Source organism: Pinus tabuliformis, chromosome 9, assembly GCF_031772625.1.
Source record: "Pinus tabuliformis cultivar Carrire ecotype Pingquan chromosome 9, CPIR1, whole genome shotgun sequence".
In the NCBI taxonomy this organism is placed as follows: Eukaryota; Viridiplantae; Streptophyta; class Pinopsida; order Pinales; family Pinaceae; genus Pinus; species Pinus tabuliformis.
In genome coordinates, this window is record NC_142307.1 from 1,794,215,801 (window position 1) to 1,794,235,075 (window position 19,275).

Here is a 19,275-nt window from a genome sequence, read left to right on the forward strand (position 1 = left end):
GTAATGACCCATGGTATTATATGTATGAGGCCTATATATAGGCTAGAGACTCCCCGTTGAGAGGTGTCAAGGATTTTTGTATGAACATGCATATGGCTTGTGGAGTGTTCTCCTTCCTTAAGGAGTGAATGTATGGTGTTGCCCTACCTCAAGGGTTTTATCAATAAAGAATCATTTCTATCTATATTCAGATCTTGTTTTTCTTGGGTTTATTTGCATTGTCTTATATTTTCATATCAGATCCATAACATGCAACCATAGAAAAACAAAGAGAATGGACATTGAACATATAATAGCAAAAGAAGCTTATATTTCTAGAATGAAGATGTGAAGCTTGAAGGAACAGAGGAGGAACAATCTCTAGAAGTTGAACCTCTATTACATTTTACTTTCAGCTATTTATACCCTGTTTACAATGCTTCTGAGCTCTAAGAGGCTCGGAGTCTTAATCTATCTTATCTGCATTGTTAACAGATTTGATGCCCTCTAGGCAAGCATGGGCTCATAGTTTTCTGCTTCTGATAGAAGAGTAACCATTTTCAAATATTTTGGGCACTTTGTTGCACTGTCTAGGAGTTCTCCTATGCCAGAGATGCTCCCTAATTGATTCTATTGTTATGTATGAGCTACACTGTCTGTTAATGCTCCATGACTACTTTGTCAGTTTTGGGTTAACCTGCGCGTGTTGTGGCTCTTTCTATTCCCCTTCCGGCAACTGTCCCTGTCTCCTGGCCTCTGTTGAATAACGGAAAGGGTCTTCGGGCCTACGTAATCCCTTAAACATTTATAAATGGTTGTGTTTCTGTTATATACAAAAAAAACAACATTACTACAAAAAATTTGTCTTCTCTGTGTATTTTGGACTTCAAAAGTCCTAAAATATGGTCTAGTTGTCTATTGGGTCTGGCCTTGTCACCATCGCAAGAAGTCTGCTCTTGTGTATTTCCCTTATATTATGAAATATGCGAAGAACACTGAAAAATGCATGAAAATGGGTTTGGTGGACTTCAGATATTATATATTTCACTTCCCAGACCCTTTCAGGTCCAACAGTCATCACAATCGCCACTGGCTGATGCTCCCTTTGTATTTCCATTATATAACGAAAATACATGAAAAACATTAAAAATGGGGCTTTTGTAGACTTTAAAAGTTATATATTTTGCTTCACGAAACCCATCAGGTCCAGGTTCCATCGCTATCACACTACCCCTGTTTCCCTTTGTATTTCATTATATAACGAAATACACGGAAAATACATTAAAGATGGCTTTGGTGCAGACTTAAAAAATTATGAACTCGCATATATAATGTCGTTGGGTCCGGCTATTGAGTCGCCCATATGTATGTGCATAGACCCCGCCTATGGTATAGTGTCGATGCGATATCAACGATCCAATAAATCACAATCACGCGTCGCTCACTGCCCGGGTCCTTTATATAAGATAGCATATGCTCCTCGTCGATCTGATCATCGGCTATCACTGATCAGCGATGTCATGCGTCCAACTTTAAACTGTCCCTTCTTCTCAACCAATTTCGATTAGCCAGCTTAGATCTGAGTCGTTGATCGACCAAAGCTTACGGTTGTTGTTCATTCCTCTATTTAAGCTTGTGATTGTGGGTTTTTCACGGTTTTCAAGTGTTTTTGCCTCCTGATAGTGTATTTCCTCCCTTACAAGGGCTCTCCTCTTGCGTTGATTTTGATCATTGGATTATCTTTGAGCAAATATTGAAGATTTCAAGAGCATTAATGGATCCATTGGCATGTTTTTAAGCAAATTTGGAGACTTTAAGAGCCTATATGGATCCATTCTTGGGCCTTTTTCCAGCAAGGCTAACACTGGCTCCTTCTGGGGATGAAAACCTCCCTGTGAGGTTTCAAGGATCACAGATCAATGCCTTTCCTGGAAAAACAAAGTCAAATATTCCTTCTAGTGTTCCATTGGGCATGGAGTCTATTACGTAATGAAATAAAAATTGGAAAAAAAAATATTTACAATGAAAAGGCTTTAAAGCCTTAAACAAAATAAAGTTTCAAGAACTGCACATTTATTGGGCTACCAAAAGTATCTCCTCCTTCTAGACTGTGCAGAATGAATGTGTTTTTTTGCTAAATTTGAGCGATGACAAACAGACCTATCCATAAGGAGTCAAACTTGCCATGATTACCTTTATTTTCCCTAAATGCATCCCATTTAAGGCTTCTTTGATTTTCTTCTGATGAGCTTTCGACTTCTCAACCAGCTGATCTACTGTAGTTCAACCAGGTTATTCATTCTTCTTACCATGTCATTCTCTTCATCTTGTTCTTCTTGCAAAAACTTAGCCACAGGGAGAATCAACTGGATGGGGAAAACAACATCAGCACCATAAACCAGTTTGAATGGAGAATTCCCTATGGACTTTTTGATGGTAACTCTGTCAGCCCATAGTGCAAACTTCAACTTGGAATCCCAACTCTTTTTGTTGTCCTCTAACAGTTTTTTGATTACCCTTACCAGACTCTTATTAGATGATTCTACCAGGCCATTGCCTTGAGGATAATATGAGTTAGAATGCACCACTTGAATGCCCATGGATTCAGTCATGTCCACTAATTCTTTTGCCTTGAAAGTTGCTGCATTATCAGTGACTAGTTTGGTTCGGCAACCAAATCTAGTGAAAATATTCTCATTCAACAACTTTATGACAACTTGATGATTGGCATTCTTAGTGGGTATAGCCTCAATCCGCTTGGTGGAATAATTAGTGGCTACTAAGATCCATTTGCGTTGGCCACTAGAATGTGGGTTGATCTCACCTATAAAGTTAAAGCCCCACTGCTGGAAGGCACCATTGACATGTATTGGCTTCAAGGTCAGATATTTTAGCTATTGTCTTCTTGCAAACCTTTGACACTTGTTAGAAGATTTTATAGAAGAAAACACCTCAGAGAACAGAATAGGCCAATAATATCCAGCCCTTAAGATTTTGTGAGTTGTGGTTTTCCAATAATGATGCCCTCCACTGATGCTAGAATGGAACTGGTGTATGACCTCCACAGATTGTTCTTTATCTAGACACCTCAAGAGGATTCCTGATGGGTCTTTCCAATAAGGCATATTTTTATTAATGCATAATTTGGCTGATCTGAGTATAATGGCACGAGCTTGAATTTGAGCTAAGCTCTGGAGGCACTTCTAGCTTTTGAAAAAAATGAACTATGTTGTAATACCATTCACATGTGGCTAAATTTTCAGCCAAAGACTGATTTTGCTTTCGCTCTTCTGCTGCTCCCTCTATCTTCTCATCATCTGAATTTAGACCCATGGAATTATTGTTTAACAAGCTGCAAGTTTCTTCAGCCATAAGTTTAGCCAAGCCATGGCCTTTGACAATCTTAGTGAGCTTCACCTCTATGTTAAACTCTATGAATATTGCAATCCATTTAGCTCTCTTCCCCTCAATATTTGGCTGAGTTAAGACATATTTTACTGAGGCTGAAGGTACATATGCAACTACTTTGGAATGAAAAATATAAATTCTGAATTCCTTTAAAGATTTTATGAGAGCATAAGCTTGTTTTTCAATAAGGTCATACCTTAGTTCAGCATCCCTTAAAGTTTTGTTGAAAAAGGCCACAGGGTGCTCTATGCCTTCATCATTTTTCTGCAATAGAACTGTTGCAAGTGTATCATAAGAGGCAAAGGAGAAGATACAAAACTCCTTAGTGTAATCTGGGCTGATTAGAGTGGGAGCTTCCATGATAGCTTGCTCGATGGCTTCAAAAGAGCTTCTTGAAGCATCTGTCCATTTTATTTCTTATCCTTTCTTCAACGTGGAAGTGATGTGCTTTACTAGCTGTGCAAAGTTTGGAATGAACCTCCTTACAAAGTTAATCTTACCCAGGAAGGATTGAATGTCCCTTTTTGACCTTGGGATGGACAATGTCTGAATGGCTTGAACCCTTTCTAGATCAATCTTCACACCTTCAGTAGAAAAAATATGTCCCATAAGTTTGCCTTCTTCTAGAGCAAACTATGACTTCAATGGGTTCACTGAAATTGCAAACAATCTGCACTTTAGGAAGACCTTCTTCAAATGTTGTAAATGGTGTTTGTGGTTGTTGGAGAAGACTGTTATGTCATCAAGATAAATAAGGAAAAACTTTTCCTTCTCTCCCATGAAGGCTATATCCATGACCCTCTGAAAAGTAGTCCCAGCATTCATCAGTTCGAAAGGCATGCTGGAGTGCATGAAAGTGCCCCAAGGAGTAGTGAAGGCGGTCTTTTCTTGGTCTTTAGGATATACAACAATCTGATTGTAACCTGAAAATCCATCTAGGAAAGACATGACTCTATCCACTGAAACTCTTTGCATCAAGTGTTCCATCTTAAGAAGGGTATAATTATATTTTTTAGAGCACTTGTTCAGATTTCCGAAGTCCACACAAAACCTAATTTTTCCAGTTTCCTTTCTTACTACCACAAGGTTAACTATCCAAGTTGAATACCTTAGGGGAACTATGATTTTGGCATCCAACAACTTCTTGATTTCTTTATCAATCAAAGGCAATAAGAGAGGGATGACAGGTCTTAGTTTCTGCTTGAAAGGGATGGTGTTCATTTCCAGTCGAATCTTATGTTGAATGATGTCTGCGTCATAGGTTTTAAGATCGTTGTATTCCCAGCAAAAATATCAGTGAATTCCTTCATGAGGGTGCAGTACTCAGAGATCTAGGCAGTGGACAAATGAGTGGACAAATTTATGTATTTTGGATGGGTTGGCCTCCCTATATTGTGTTTACGAACAACATACTCATTTTTTGTTTCAGCAGGCTTATATGGCACACTGTTTTGATTGAACATCTTCTCTAGAGGAACTAATCTCTTTGTTATATGGTTACTAGGCAGCTGGATGATGCTTCCTCAGCCAATCTTGTTTTTCAACTTGGGCTAGCCGCATTATTCCATGGTTTCATTTTCTTGGTCGATGTGTGTTTCAGAAAATTCCTCAACGACTTGTAAAAACCTGTTAATTTCCTCATCATCTTCAAAAACTCTCCAATATTTGACATTATCAGGTAGAGAGGGTTTATATTTTACCTGAACTTCATATGTCAATTTAGGAGGCAAAGGAGGAATAAACGTGCTAGTAGACACAACAAGGGAGTCGGCAAGCTCGTTCTTCATTCTCAGGATATAAGAAATGTTGAAATTAATAAAAGAATCCTTGAGCCTCCATACCTCATCTTTGTATGCTTTCAGCCTTGGATTCTTAGCTTGGAAAGTTTTATTTACCTACTGAATAATGAGGTCTGCATCTCCAAACACTTTCAGGCCTTTGATACCTATTTCTTTAGCAACGCTTAAGCCCAGGATCAAGACTTCGTACTCTACTATGTTGTTTGTGACCTGAAAGGTTAATTTGAAAGATAAATGAATGTATTCATGTGTAGGGGACACAAGGACTACACCTGCCCTTGTAGCTTCTTTAGAGCAAGCCCCATCAAAGAACATATCCCAAATCTGTGGGTTTTCTTCCTCTGTGATCTGGAAAACTAGTTTCTTGAGCTATGTCGAGGCCAACTAGGATTCTTCAATATGAAGAATACAAGCTCCGAAATTAGTGTCGATAGCATATATGGGATGATTTTTGGGATTCTTTTCATCGCTGATTATATAAGCCAGCTGAGCTTCTCTGTATAATCTCTTGCTCTCACCTCCGAAAACTAGGACAGTAGCATAGGATAGATCATCTTATAATGATCCACCTAATCTCTTGATCTAACCTCTGGAAAGTAACATGCGAAACTTGGGGGTACATCTGGCATGACAATATCCATCATCATCCTTTTCATAGGCAGCTGAGACAAAGTGATGGCTATTTCCTTGATTAATCCTAGACATTTCACTTTTCTAGAGTCAAAAGAGAACAGGTCATGATAAGGCTTGGTGATGTCCATACCCAACTCATCCAAAAGGTAGTTGTGAAGGATTTTTTCATGACTAGTTAGAGGGACATGGAATGATGGGGAGATGTCTTCACAATTTTCAATCATTGGGCTGAGAATAACAGTCAGCTTGTCATCTTGCAGATTTACATAGGTAGTGGAGGCTTGGATGGCTTTAGGCTCAAGGGCCTCAAGGATGGATCTTTTGAAGGACTCATTCTTCACTAGTTTAATTAGAGGCATAGGTATTCTTAGCTTTTGAATTTCTGATTGAAAACTGAAAGGAGAAGGAGACTTGTCAAGGCCTCTTATCTCATGAGCTGGAGCTTTGAGGATGATGGGATCAACTGCTGGTTGTTTTTTCTTATTAGCTTGTTGTACTACAGGGACAACAACTCTTTGAACATTAGTTTCCTTAGCATTATCTATCTTTAACCTCAAATTATATCTTTTCTAATATACAGTTTGTAGAATAGCTTCACCATCCCATTCTTGGCTGATCTGGTGATTGAATAATGACTTTTCATAGGCAGTTGAGGTCATAAAGGAAGCATTGCCTTTTTCTTACATACAATGGATCTCATTACCTTCTTCAAATTGCTCCTCTTCCATGATTGTATTTTGAAAAGGAGCCTTCACCCCTTGGTCTTTGTTAGCATCTTTGTTTCCTTGCAAAATCTACAACTGCTCATTAGTTCTTCTATATGGATTTGTTTTTGGATTTCTAGGAGCAAACGTATTAGGCACTCTTCCTTTCCCAAGATTTTGCTGAACCTTCAATTTTGAGATTTCAGAGGCTAATGACTTGTTCATTTTGGTCATTTTATCTATCTTAGGATCAGAGGATGATGAAGTCTCACCCCTCGGTCTTCTTCTATCAAATTTTCCCTTGAACTTCTCTACAACTATGATGCTTGATTGCACTTCCAAGGCTACATCCTACATGTCAGCCAAAATAGCACATCGCCTCTCCCTCAACAGTAGGCAGAAGTCAGAATCAAAAGCACTAGCATAGGTGAGTTTAGCAGAGGTAGTAATGTGTTTTACTTCAGCTGGTATCTTGTTGTACATACGATTAAACCTCTTATTAAAATCAGACAGCAACTCACCATTTTCCTTGTTTAAGTTCTCAAACTTAGTGTGGTAGTAGAGGAGATCCTCCTTATCAACCCAATGCTTTAGGAATGCATCATCTAAAGCTTCAATATCTGCTGTAGATCTTGGGGTTAGTTCTCTGAACCATTTTCTACCCTCTCCATCTAGGCTTTGGACAAAGACTCTCATCCACACATAATCTTCATTAATGTCTAAATTATCACTATAGCTACAGAATGACTCAAGATGTTCTTCAGCAGTAACACCTTCAGTCCCAGTGAACTTAGGCCTATATTTCTGATATTCTCTAGTAGGCATGGAATTCAGAGGGATGGGCAGTATTATAGGTCCATAACGAGCATCTATGATTATTTCCATTTTGGTAGGTGCTTGTGGACCTACCATAGTTGCGGTGACTAAAAGAGTACTGGAAGTCTGAATGATAGAGGGCTGAGGAGTGACTGATAAGAGTAAAGGAGTATGATGGATAGCAAGTGATGTTTCCTTTGGGCTTAAAGAAAAAGGAAAACCTAAAGAATAAGGAGCTTTATGAATCTCTGGGAGTTTTTCTTCATTGCTAGTATTAGATTCTATACTCTCAACATGTATTTTTTCTATTACAGCGCTTGCTTGAAGAGATATATGAGATTGTTTAGGTTTACCTGAACCTAATTCTCCTTTCTGCAATACCTTTCTCTCTTTGATGATATTTTCAGGGTCAAGTACTGGGTCATCTTGTAGCTTCTGAGGATTTCTCCGAGTATGCCTCACAAACTGAGCTAGAACTATGAGGTGGAGTCGCCAAGAGGTTTGACCTCTAGTAGAGTCGCTAGATAGATGATTACAACCAAAAAAGTGGCCAGACTTTGTCTATCATCAAAGCTGGTTTTCTGTCGTTTGCTAGGGAAGCTGAGCTTTAGTTTCCTTTCCCCGGCAATGGCGACAATTTATGTTAGGACTCTAGGAAACTCTCCTAGGTTGCAGCTCGGAGATGCTTGGTAACATATAATCTTCAATATTGTTCTCAAAATTATTGGAATGGATGATGGTTTGGATCAAGTCAGATAACCATTTAAGCTCTATTCTCACTCAAGACATGCATGAACACTCTCACCAATACAGGGCTTTAGACCACTAATATTCAATAATTTATAGATTCAATGGATAGATGGAGAATACTGAGTGTACCAAGAGATTGCATACATATACATAAATGAATGGCTAACTACAGGCAACAAAAGAGAATATTGAATGTACTGGCAAATGCATATATGACCACATATGAATGGCTTAGCTATAGGCAGTAAAGAAGATTGTAAATCTAATTCATCAAAGAAGAGATAAGATGACATTTGTCTGGCCTTAGACACAAAAGAAAACATGAAAAAATTGTTCAAATGCAAGCATAGAACAACAAAGAGAATGGACATTGAACATATAATAACATAAGAAGCTTATATTGCTAGAATGAAGATGGGAAGCTTGAAGGAACAGAGGAGGAACAATCTCCAGAAGTTGAACCTCTATTACATCTTCCTTTCAGCTATTTATAGCCTATTTACAATGCTCCTGAGCTCTAAGAGGCTCAGAGTCTTCATGTGTTTGATCTGGATTATTAACTGATTTGATGCCCTCTAGTCAAGCATGGGCTCGTAGTTTTCTGCTTTTGACAGAAGAGTAACTGTTTCAGATATTTTGGGTGGTTTGTTGCGCTATCTGGGAGCTCTACTTTGCCAGATATGCTCCATAATTGATACTGTTGTTATGGATGAGCTGTGTTGTCTGTTAATGCTCCATGATTGCTTTGTCAGTTTAGGGGTGAGCTGTGTGTGTTGTGACTCTTTCTATTCCCCTTCCGGCCTCTGTCCTTGTTTCCTGGCCTCTGTTGGATAATAGAAAGGGTCTTAAGGCCTGCGTAATCCCTTAAACATTTATAAATGGTTGCTTTTCTGTTATATATAGAAAAAACAACATTACTGCAAAAATCCTGCCTTCTCTATGTATTTTGGACTTCAAAAGTCCTAAAATATGGTTTAATTATCTATTGGGTCCAACTTTGTCGCCATCGCAAGTCACAAAAAGTCTGCTCCTGTGTATTTCCGTTATATTATGAAATATGTGAAAAACACTGAAAAATGCATGAAAATGGGTTTGGTGGACTTCAGATATTATATATTTCACTTCCCAGACCCTTTCGTGTCCAAGACTCATCGCAATCGCTGTTGACCGATGCTCCCTTCATATTTCATTATATAACGAAAATACACGAAAAACATAAAAAATCGAGCTTTTGAAACTTGAAAAAATATATATTTTTCTTATCGAAACCCATCAGGTCTGGGTTCCGTCGCTATCGCACTGCCCCTATTTCCCTTTGTATTTTGTTATATAACAAAATACACGGAAAATACATTAAAGATGGCTTTGGCGTGGACTTCTAAATTTATGAACTCGCATATATAATGTCGTCGGGTCCGGCTATCGGGTTTCCCATATGTATGTGCATAGGCCCCGCCCATGGTATAGTGCCGATGTAATATCAACGATGTGACAAATCACAATCGCGCATCGCTCACTGCCCGATTCCTTTATATAACATAGCATATGCTCCTCGCTGATCTGATCATCGGTGATTGCTAATCGGTAGTGTCATGCGCCCAACTTTAAATTGTCCCTTCTTCTTGGCCAATTGTGATTAGACGCTTAGATCTACGTTGTTGCTCAGCCAGATCTAACGGCTGTTGTTCATTCCTCTATTTAAGCCTAAGATTGTGGGTTTTTCATGGTTTTCAAGTGTTTTTGCTTCCCGATAGTGTATTTCCGCCCTTCAAGGGCTCCTCTTGCGCTGATTTTGATCATTGGATGATCTTTGAGCAAATCTTAAAGATTTCAAGAGCATTAATGGATCCATTGGCATGTTTTTAAGCAAATTTGGAGACTTTAAGAGCCTATATGGATCCATTTGTGGGCCTTTTTCCAGCAAGGCTAACAGTAGCGTTGGTCTAAATTCCTTATTTGCATTGTTTTGCCATGTAGATGAACCAATCCAATTTTGAGGATGTAGTCAAAGAAGAAAAAATGATTGCAACAATGGAGGAAGAAATAGGAGCACTAGAAAAGAATGACACATGAGTTAGTGAACCTTCCACAAGGAAAATAAGTCATTGGAGTGAAGTGGGTCTATAAGACAAAGAGCAACATTGAGGGGAACATTGAAAGGAATAACACAAGGCTAGTTGTTAAAGAATACAAACAACAACATGGAAGAGATTATTTAGAGACATTTGTGCGAGTCGCGATGATGGAGAAAACGCGTACAGTTGTGGCGATTCCCGCACAACATAAATGGAAAGTCTATCAAATGGACGTAAAATCAACGTTCTTGAATGGAGCGCTGAAAGAAGAAGTGTATGTTCTACAACCACCTGGTTATGAGGTAGAAGGCCAAGAAGACAAGGTGTATAGGTTGAGGAAAACTCTTTATGGGATGAAGCAAGCTCTGCATGCATGGTATAGGAGGATAGATGCTTACTTGTTGGAAAATGGTTTCAACAAATGTGACAATGAGCCTACTCTCTACATCAAAGAGAGTGATGGTAAGATTCTTATTGTTGTCTTATATGTAGATGATTTGATTTTTACAGGAAGTGATGATTTCCTCATCGTTGATTTCAAAGAAGTCATGAAGAGTGAGTTTGAAATGACTAACTTGGGGTTGTTAAGATATTTTTTGGGCATAGAAGTGAAGCAAACAGAAAATGACATTTTTATTTCTCAAACAAAGTATGTGGCAGACATTTTGGAGAGGTTTAATATGCAGAACAACAAGCCCACACCAACTCCAACTGTCATGGGGTTGAATTTGAGCAAAGAAGATTGCAGCAGCAATGTCAATCCGACATTATACAAAAGTATGATAGGAAGCTTGATGTATTTGACTGCCACTAGGCCAGATATAATGTATGCAGTGAGTTTGGTGTCAAGGTTGGAGACACACAATGAAACACATTGGCAAGCAACGAAAAGGATTCTAAGGTATGTTAGTGGGACAAAATAGTATGGTATTTTGTACACCCCAACAGATGATTTCAGGTTGGTTGGTTACACTGACAGTGATTGGGCAGGAAGTGTCGATGACAGAAAAAACACGTTAGGATCTGTATTCCATTGGGTTCTCGAGCCATTTCATGGACCTCCAAGAAGTAGTGAATAGTGTCACTATCAGCAACAGAAGCTAAATATGTTGTCGCAACAACAACAACGTGTCAGGTAGTCTGGATGAGAAGGATGTTGAGGGATCTTCGCCACGACCAAGATGGAATGACAACTATTTTCTGCAACAACACTTCCGCAATTGCATTGTGAAATAATTTTGTTTTTCCTAAGAAGACCAAGTATATTGATGCTAAATATCATTTTATCAGAGAGTTGATTAACAATGATAAAATTGTGTTGCAACACTGCAAGTCACAGGAACAATTTGTTGATATTTTCACAAAGCCATTGGCACATGAAAATTTTGTTTATCTCAGAGACTGATTGGGAATTGTCAATGATGGTAGTTGGGATTAAAGGGTAGTTTTGGAATATTAATCCCAACTACCGCCTTAAACACACTGACAAACACAATGCTTGCCCAATCAACTACTGCAGGGTTGCGATTATGTTTTCATGTGGAAGGACAAAAGCCTGAAGAAGTACATCGTTAACCATTCCACAACACATAAGAGAGTTTAAGGTATTTAATAAATTTTGGTAAATACTCATGGGAAAACATTAACTCCATGACTCTTAGCCACACTACACAACCCGGTTGAGAAAACCATTTATTATGTAAAATGGTCCATCATGTGTCTTAATGATCGGATGTCATGTATTAATGTCTAAGTTGTAGGTTGAGGTAAACATGAAAGTAAAAAAGTCATTTTGTATGGTTGAGTAAGTTGACAGTCGAGTGTGTATGTCTGAGAGGTAGTGAGGAGAAAATGGTGGAGGAAATATTGGCGGGTTAGTGAACACAAGTTTTACAGATAGTTATTCAACAAGACACGAGGGAAAGATTGGTGGATAAGTGAAAACAAGTTTCACCAAGTTTTATAGTTCGTGGGTTAGTGAAATTTTTTTTATGGAGTTTTACAGATAGTTACTTCCCAAGGCGTGGAGGAAATACTAGTGGGTAAGTGGAAACATGTTTTACAAAGAGTTACTTCGCAACCTAGTAAAGCCTAAATCCCATTAAATGTTTTGTGATTTTTGTGATTTTTTCTTGGTGTAGAAACTTCCATCGAATATATTTCACACATTTTATATCATAATCTAAAATGTGGTTTGTTACCTCATGGTCTTAAACTTTCACACGTAGATTTACGGAAATCATTTTACTTTTACTCTGATTTCGTCTTATGGTTGAAATTAACAAATTTATAATTCGGTATGGACGGAAATTTCTTCCCGCCTGCAGTGGCTTTTCATTTTCCTGGGAAACTAATTTACTTCTTCTGGCCTGCAACGGATTTTCATTTTTCCTAGTCTACTAATTGTCGATATTTACTTTAAAGAATTGTAAGCTTGTTAAAAAATAACTTCGCCTTCAATTCACTTCACTACTCTATATCAGTGTGAAGTTTTACTTCTTGCAATGTTATTTAGCTAAATACTGACGTGTTTTCTTCTTTTTACTGTGAGTAATTTTTTATGTTTAATTGTTAACAAGTTTATTATTTATTATTTTATGATATTTAATCGGAAAAGTTCCAACCTTTTAAATAGATTTAGTGAATTTTTTTAATATTAGTTTTGATGCTTATAAATTTGGACGTAAAACGAGTGTAAACCGGTTCTTAGTTATGTATAACTGCATCAATTTTTTTTTATAATGAGCATCATGCGTAATTGTTTTACATGAAATCAATAAATTGGAATTTAATAAATATTATGTATACTATTTATAATGTCATTTCAAGAGTTATATTAAGAATTTGGTGAATACTAAGAAGGTTAGTACTAGAAAAATGCAAAAGAATGCATATAATTAATTATAGATGGATTACTATTGTCTTCTTAATATGTGTTCTTTTAACTTTCCTTATTACAAGGCATGGTATTTTTCCTATTTTCTTTTATAGTGATGACATAAGAAAGGAAGTAAAAAAGATAACCCTTGAAACTTTTATTGTGGTAAATGTCATACACTACATTTCTTTCTTTTCAATTTTAATGGTTTCCTTTTTTAATGTGAATCCTTGAGTCTTCATTGTTCTCCTAGATCATTTCTCTATCTCCAAGAGGGGTTTCCCATAGATCTACCCACTAATATGTAACAAACAATAGTCTATTCACTTACTTACACAAAATGACCTAGAATCATGTACATGTAAAATGGAATGATATGAATAGGGATACAGCTTATCATTGAAAGTTAATCCTAACTTGTGTTGATTGGTGTTGTTCTCCAATATTTTTCTCCTTAGCTCCTAGTAGCCATTACCTACAAACATCGAAATAAAATGTATCCAAAATCTACTTTCTTATGGAAATGTTAGTGCTATAAGCCAAAGCATCTCCACACATAACCAAAGGAACATTGATTTACATACGAATAAGGAAAAAATTGGAATTTATTTATATAAGAATACTTACAACATATGCAATAATTTTAGGCTCTTCAATCAAAGGCTCCTACTTTAACCAACATTTGCAGTGACGATCATTGTAGGTAGGCCTTTCCGAAGTTCAATTCCTCTAGCCACTCCAATGGCATAATGCTACATTCACTTTTTCATTCTCCTTTTTTATTTATGTGGATGCTTATTTAGTTGGTTCGAAGAGGTGGGAGGGATGAATCTAAACATATTTGATTTGGTTTGATATTATATTATCATCCTTTTCCTCCTTTTGACCACTATTTTTACCCTTTCAAACCTTATCATTTCACTCTAGAAACCCTACCCACATCAATGCTCTCTATCAAAAGGTTAAGAGAATTCAACAACTTTTATTTGGTTAGTGGTATCATTGTAACATCGTCTTCTAGTGTCCTAGGAGAAATGGGTGGCTAATTTGAACCATTCTTAAGTTTTTACATGAGGTATATGAAATATCTTACAGTTTTCAATACTTGTCTAATGATCTCAAGGGATGATCAAATTAAGATATAATAGGTGCCTCCGACTGTGTGAGGCTTATTAAGAAATTTAATTGCTTAAATTATGCTACATTTCATTTTTCAGTCAAGGTTCATAAACTTAAAGATACTATATTGTATGTATATAATTAGTACATACACACTTCTCCAATTAAAAAATAGATTCTATGATATGATGCTTCTTAGATGTGCACTAACCATAAAATTCAATCAAACTATAAATTAAAAGACCGCAACTCCAATTTTTTGGACCTTTGGGTGTATGCTAACAAGGATACTTTACTGATATTCACCACAATCCTTCCTCTAGAAGAATGGGAATCTAAAGGTCCACAATTCATGATGCCTTGAAAAGTGCTCATATTCTTCAACCTCAATGTCTAACTTCTTCAGGAAAATTCCACGATTTGAAATCAAAAGATAAATATCAATTATGCATATAGTAAATGCCACAGCAGTGTAGACCACTAGGTTTTTGTTAACAAAGAGACTTAAATGACTTCGACCATAGTCCTTAGCATTGTGATTCACAATTCATTATGAAACACCTTCATTCGCTTAGCTCAACCCCTCACCATTATAGGGACACCACACTTTGTATTGAAACACATATTCAAGAATTGAAAATGACTATTCCTTATGAACTTGCTTCCCATTCAAAAATAAGTAGTTTCCCTCAACCAAAGATGACATGGTGTGGAATTGATAGGTGTTTCTCTACTGAGTCTTGCTTGAGGATAAAAAAGAGGGAGGAGGAATCAGATTTTGAGTCTAATAGGTTGGGTATCTGGAATTTCGTGGGAGTAGGATCAAGGTGTTGGGGGTTGGACTGGCCAATAAGGCATAATAAATAATAGGTATATGTTAAATTTAAATAAAAATCCATTGCAAGGTTCTAGCTAAAGATAAAAGTGATTTTTCACTGGAAACTAGGTTTGGGGCCCTACCTACTAATCTACGTTGAAAATAAAACTTACACGATAATTACTTTAACATGAATTCAAACTTATAGAATATCATTAATATTAAGAAATAAACTATAGGTTTACATTATATTGATCAATAATGATCCATAAAATATTTTCATCAAGTTAAAATGAATAGTAGTATAAAATCTTTATAGGAAGTCAATTCAATACTCCATAATGGTTTGTATGGTTCACAAAATAATGTGACCAATCACCATTTACCATTGAATTACACTAAATATTTATTTTCCTTCAGCATTCCCCCTAGTTTATATGTTAAATGAAGTTTACATAAAAATAAGAGAGAAAATGTTTAGCAACAAATGACCATTATTTTTAGATTTTATAAACTATTAGACACTCAAAACATAGATAAGTGTAACCTGCAGACTTTTTGACTTTGATAAGCATGCATAGGTTCAATTCATGACTTGGAAAGGAGACCAAACAAATAACACTTAAAACCCATATTGTAATAAATGTTATACACTAGCTTTCCTTCTTTCTAATTTTAATGGTTTCTTTCTCTAACGTGAATCATTGTGACTTCATTTTTCTCTTAAATCATCCCAATATTTCGAAAAAAGATTTCCCAGAGATATACCCACTAATTCATGACAAACAATAATTTGTCCACTTACTTAAACATAATGACCTAGACTCATGCACTTGTAAAATGGAATGACACAAATCACCTGCTTCAATTATTATTTGGAAAAGATAAAAATTGTCATTAAGCCACTACTAAAATGCATTACACAACTCATAGATAATCCTATACTATATCTTGACCAAAGTGATGTCCAATAGACATCCATCCAATCTCATGAGGGGTCGTGATGATGTCAGTATGAAGATAAATCGAACGACCACCACAACTAGGGAATTATTATGTTTCATATAATGTTATATCGATAAAACATATATTACTATATATAGTTAAGATAGTAATATGTATCTCTAAAATATAATTCAATAATTACAATACTATATGTTACATGGTCCTCTCACTAACATAGGCTAGACCTAGATGAATTGCTTCGCTCAAAAATTGATTCTAAATTTTCCACATTCGTGTTCATATGTATAGATATGATGTGTCCAAAGAAACTCAAGAGCTATTTTATTACATTGTGAATTTCAACAAAATATCAAGTACAAAAATAAGATCATTGATATTTTGTGGTTCGTGGAGAGAAAAATTATTGATTTAAGGTGATATGGCAACAAAGTTTCCTTAACTCGTATTACCCTGTTAACAAACAATCTTTGTCAATGTCACCAAAGTGGACAAACAAATTTTTTCTTTAAATTTACAAACATATGGGAAATGTTACTCATGTATTAGTAACATCATTAAATAACTTATATATTCAAATATTAGTAACTCATACAATTTTTTTAATTTCAATTTTAGAAACAATTTTTCCCTAATCCCGAACCAAAATACATAGGGGTAAATTTTTCTTGAATTTTAGAATTCATAGTGAGTACATATCACTTGATATCATTAACAATCATACATAATAACAAGCACATAGTATTTAATGAATATTTTAGAAACAATTATATGCAAAGGTCCAGTCAATCCTTTCTCCTGGTGTTGTTGGAGGCTACTCTTATTCACCTTATTCTAGACTAATGTATAAATGATGATATCCACATTTAGGCTACTTTCAACTTGGGCACTTGAATTAGTGGTCATTTTATTCTTCTTCTTATTAAATTTCTTTTTGTTCTTTGAGTTTAGCTCTCGATGCAACCTCCATCACTTTTCCTCTATATTACCATCAATGTTACAATGGTTATAGTGGTTTCTAAGAACATTCCATTGGTGTGCTATGTTGCTATATTTTTCTACTATCCCTCTTTCCAGTTCTTCTTCCCATCATTAGAAATGTCCTCCTACTCTTACTTCAATCCATTTGATTTCTCTTTTTTCATGCCTACATTTTCGTGATACTACACATATACATAAGCTTTGTCCACTTTACTTACTTCTAGAATCGTTGTGTAGACTCCCTAGATACTTAAGGAGTACATTTGGCTCATTTGGGGAGATACATAACACTATGGCCATCTTTCTAAATTCTATGGTATACTCATGTACACTCTTCCCCTCCTACTAGAAATAGTTCCACAGGATCCACTAGTCTTCTATATATCCAATGGGTTGTTTTTTTTATTTTAGCATGGTTTTAAAGTCATCCTACATAGTCACAAGAGGATCTCCCTCCAGCCTAATGGTCTCTTTGTGTCATTTCCACCATGTTTGGGCATAGCCCTCTAATTTTAGCCACACAAATAAAATCTTTTGTTCTTACTCTATGTGATGAGCATTGAAATGAAATTCTAATTGTTGTGACGAGTGATTTAGCTTCAGAGTGTCAATATCACCTCGATAGAAATTGATATTTACCTTAGCTTCAATTTTGAATAGGGACTATGAAATCTTCATGACACTAAAATTAGGTTTTATTTTTTGGGTTCATTCTTTGGCTCTCTCTCTCTATTTATTACCAATATCCTAATCTCACTATTAATGAAACATTTGTGTTAGAACCACCATCTTCTTTGAATATCCCGAGCTTATTAATCATGGCCACCATGACAAGATTCAGGTTACAATTTATATATGGAGCTTGTGCTTCTAGTAATGAAAATCTCTCCTTTGCAGGATTAGGAGGGTTATTCACAAATTTGTCACCCATGACTAGGGTTTTATGACTTATGGTTTAAATGATCTAAATCTCCTGGCAATATCCACAATATGACCAAAGAAACATATTCTGATATGTATATGATCTATAAATTATTGTGGATATTCCACTAGATAGTTCGTCATAATATATATGATAAAATTATACTTAAAAATCCAAAATCTACACTATGAAACTGTTTATTTCTCCTTAGATTTCTATATTTGTAAAAAAAAACATGATTGACACAACATATAACTTGGGAAATTCTTTTGGGAGAAAACCCAACTAGAAGGTGTGGTTTCTCTTCTATCTTTCTCTAAATAGAAAATGGGAGTGAGTACAAAGAAGCAAGGTCTATGGTAAATGGGCTATGACATTACAAAAATACTCTTTGTTTTCTCTCTACCTATCCTTTCTTGGCCACTCTACATGTTTATGAAATAAATATGCTCGAAAAGAATGAAACCCCTTTTCTTTAGAGGCTAGGTTATAACACACCTTGATAGCCTAGTAGTGGTTAGGTTTGACTCTTTCAACTCTCAACTAGAGTTACAACATTGACTCTTCTAGAGTCATCTTCATGATGATCATGCGCCTAGCCACTTTTCCATGAGTAATAGAAGCTACGTGGCATCCCGACGGTGGTAAAACATAAGAATGTCAAATTCCTAGTGGCATAATTTTTTCTTATAGAGGCATTGATGGAATTATAATGTTGTTGGAAAGGTGTTTGTACATACAATAGGGAAAGATGTATTTCTCTAAAGTGGAAAAGTTTTACCCCCAAAAAAATCTCACTTGGTACTCCTGGAACATTTTAGATATTGTCAAGCTAGTTACAACTAGTAAAAATTGTCCTCATTCCTCTACTTTTTCCAATCTCAAAGCCTATGGATGACAAAAAATACAATGACCCAATTTAAATCATGGAATATGATTTTTTTTTAATTAATCTACCACATGCCCAAAAATCTATAACCCACTACATATGACACTTCTTCATATGACTTTTTTTCAATTAATCAATTTAATTAAATGGGCAAAAGAATGGATCACTACTTTGCACATAAATATCAATCTTTAATTTGTATACACTATTAAAAATATCCTAAAATATTCCATGGAGGTTAAATGGGTGCCATCCACCTAATAATTATTGATAATAAGATGAAAATTTAAAATATTTTATTCCAAAATAAAAATACCCATCAACATAAATATAGCAAACAGTTACACATACTTAAATTTAAATTACATTCAGAAATATAATTATGGGGTCGCACTAAACCAAATAATGATTATTAAAAATGAGCACGGTCACGTACCTAAATCTAAGTTGAACATTTTGGAAAGATCAAATTCATAAGGTTAAAAAAATTAAATAATAATGAAAAATAGTATGAATAATAATTTGAGGTTAAAAAATAAATA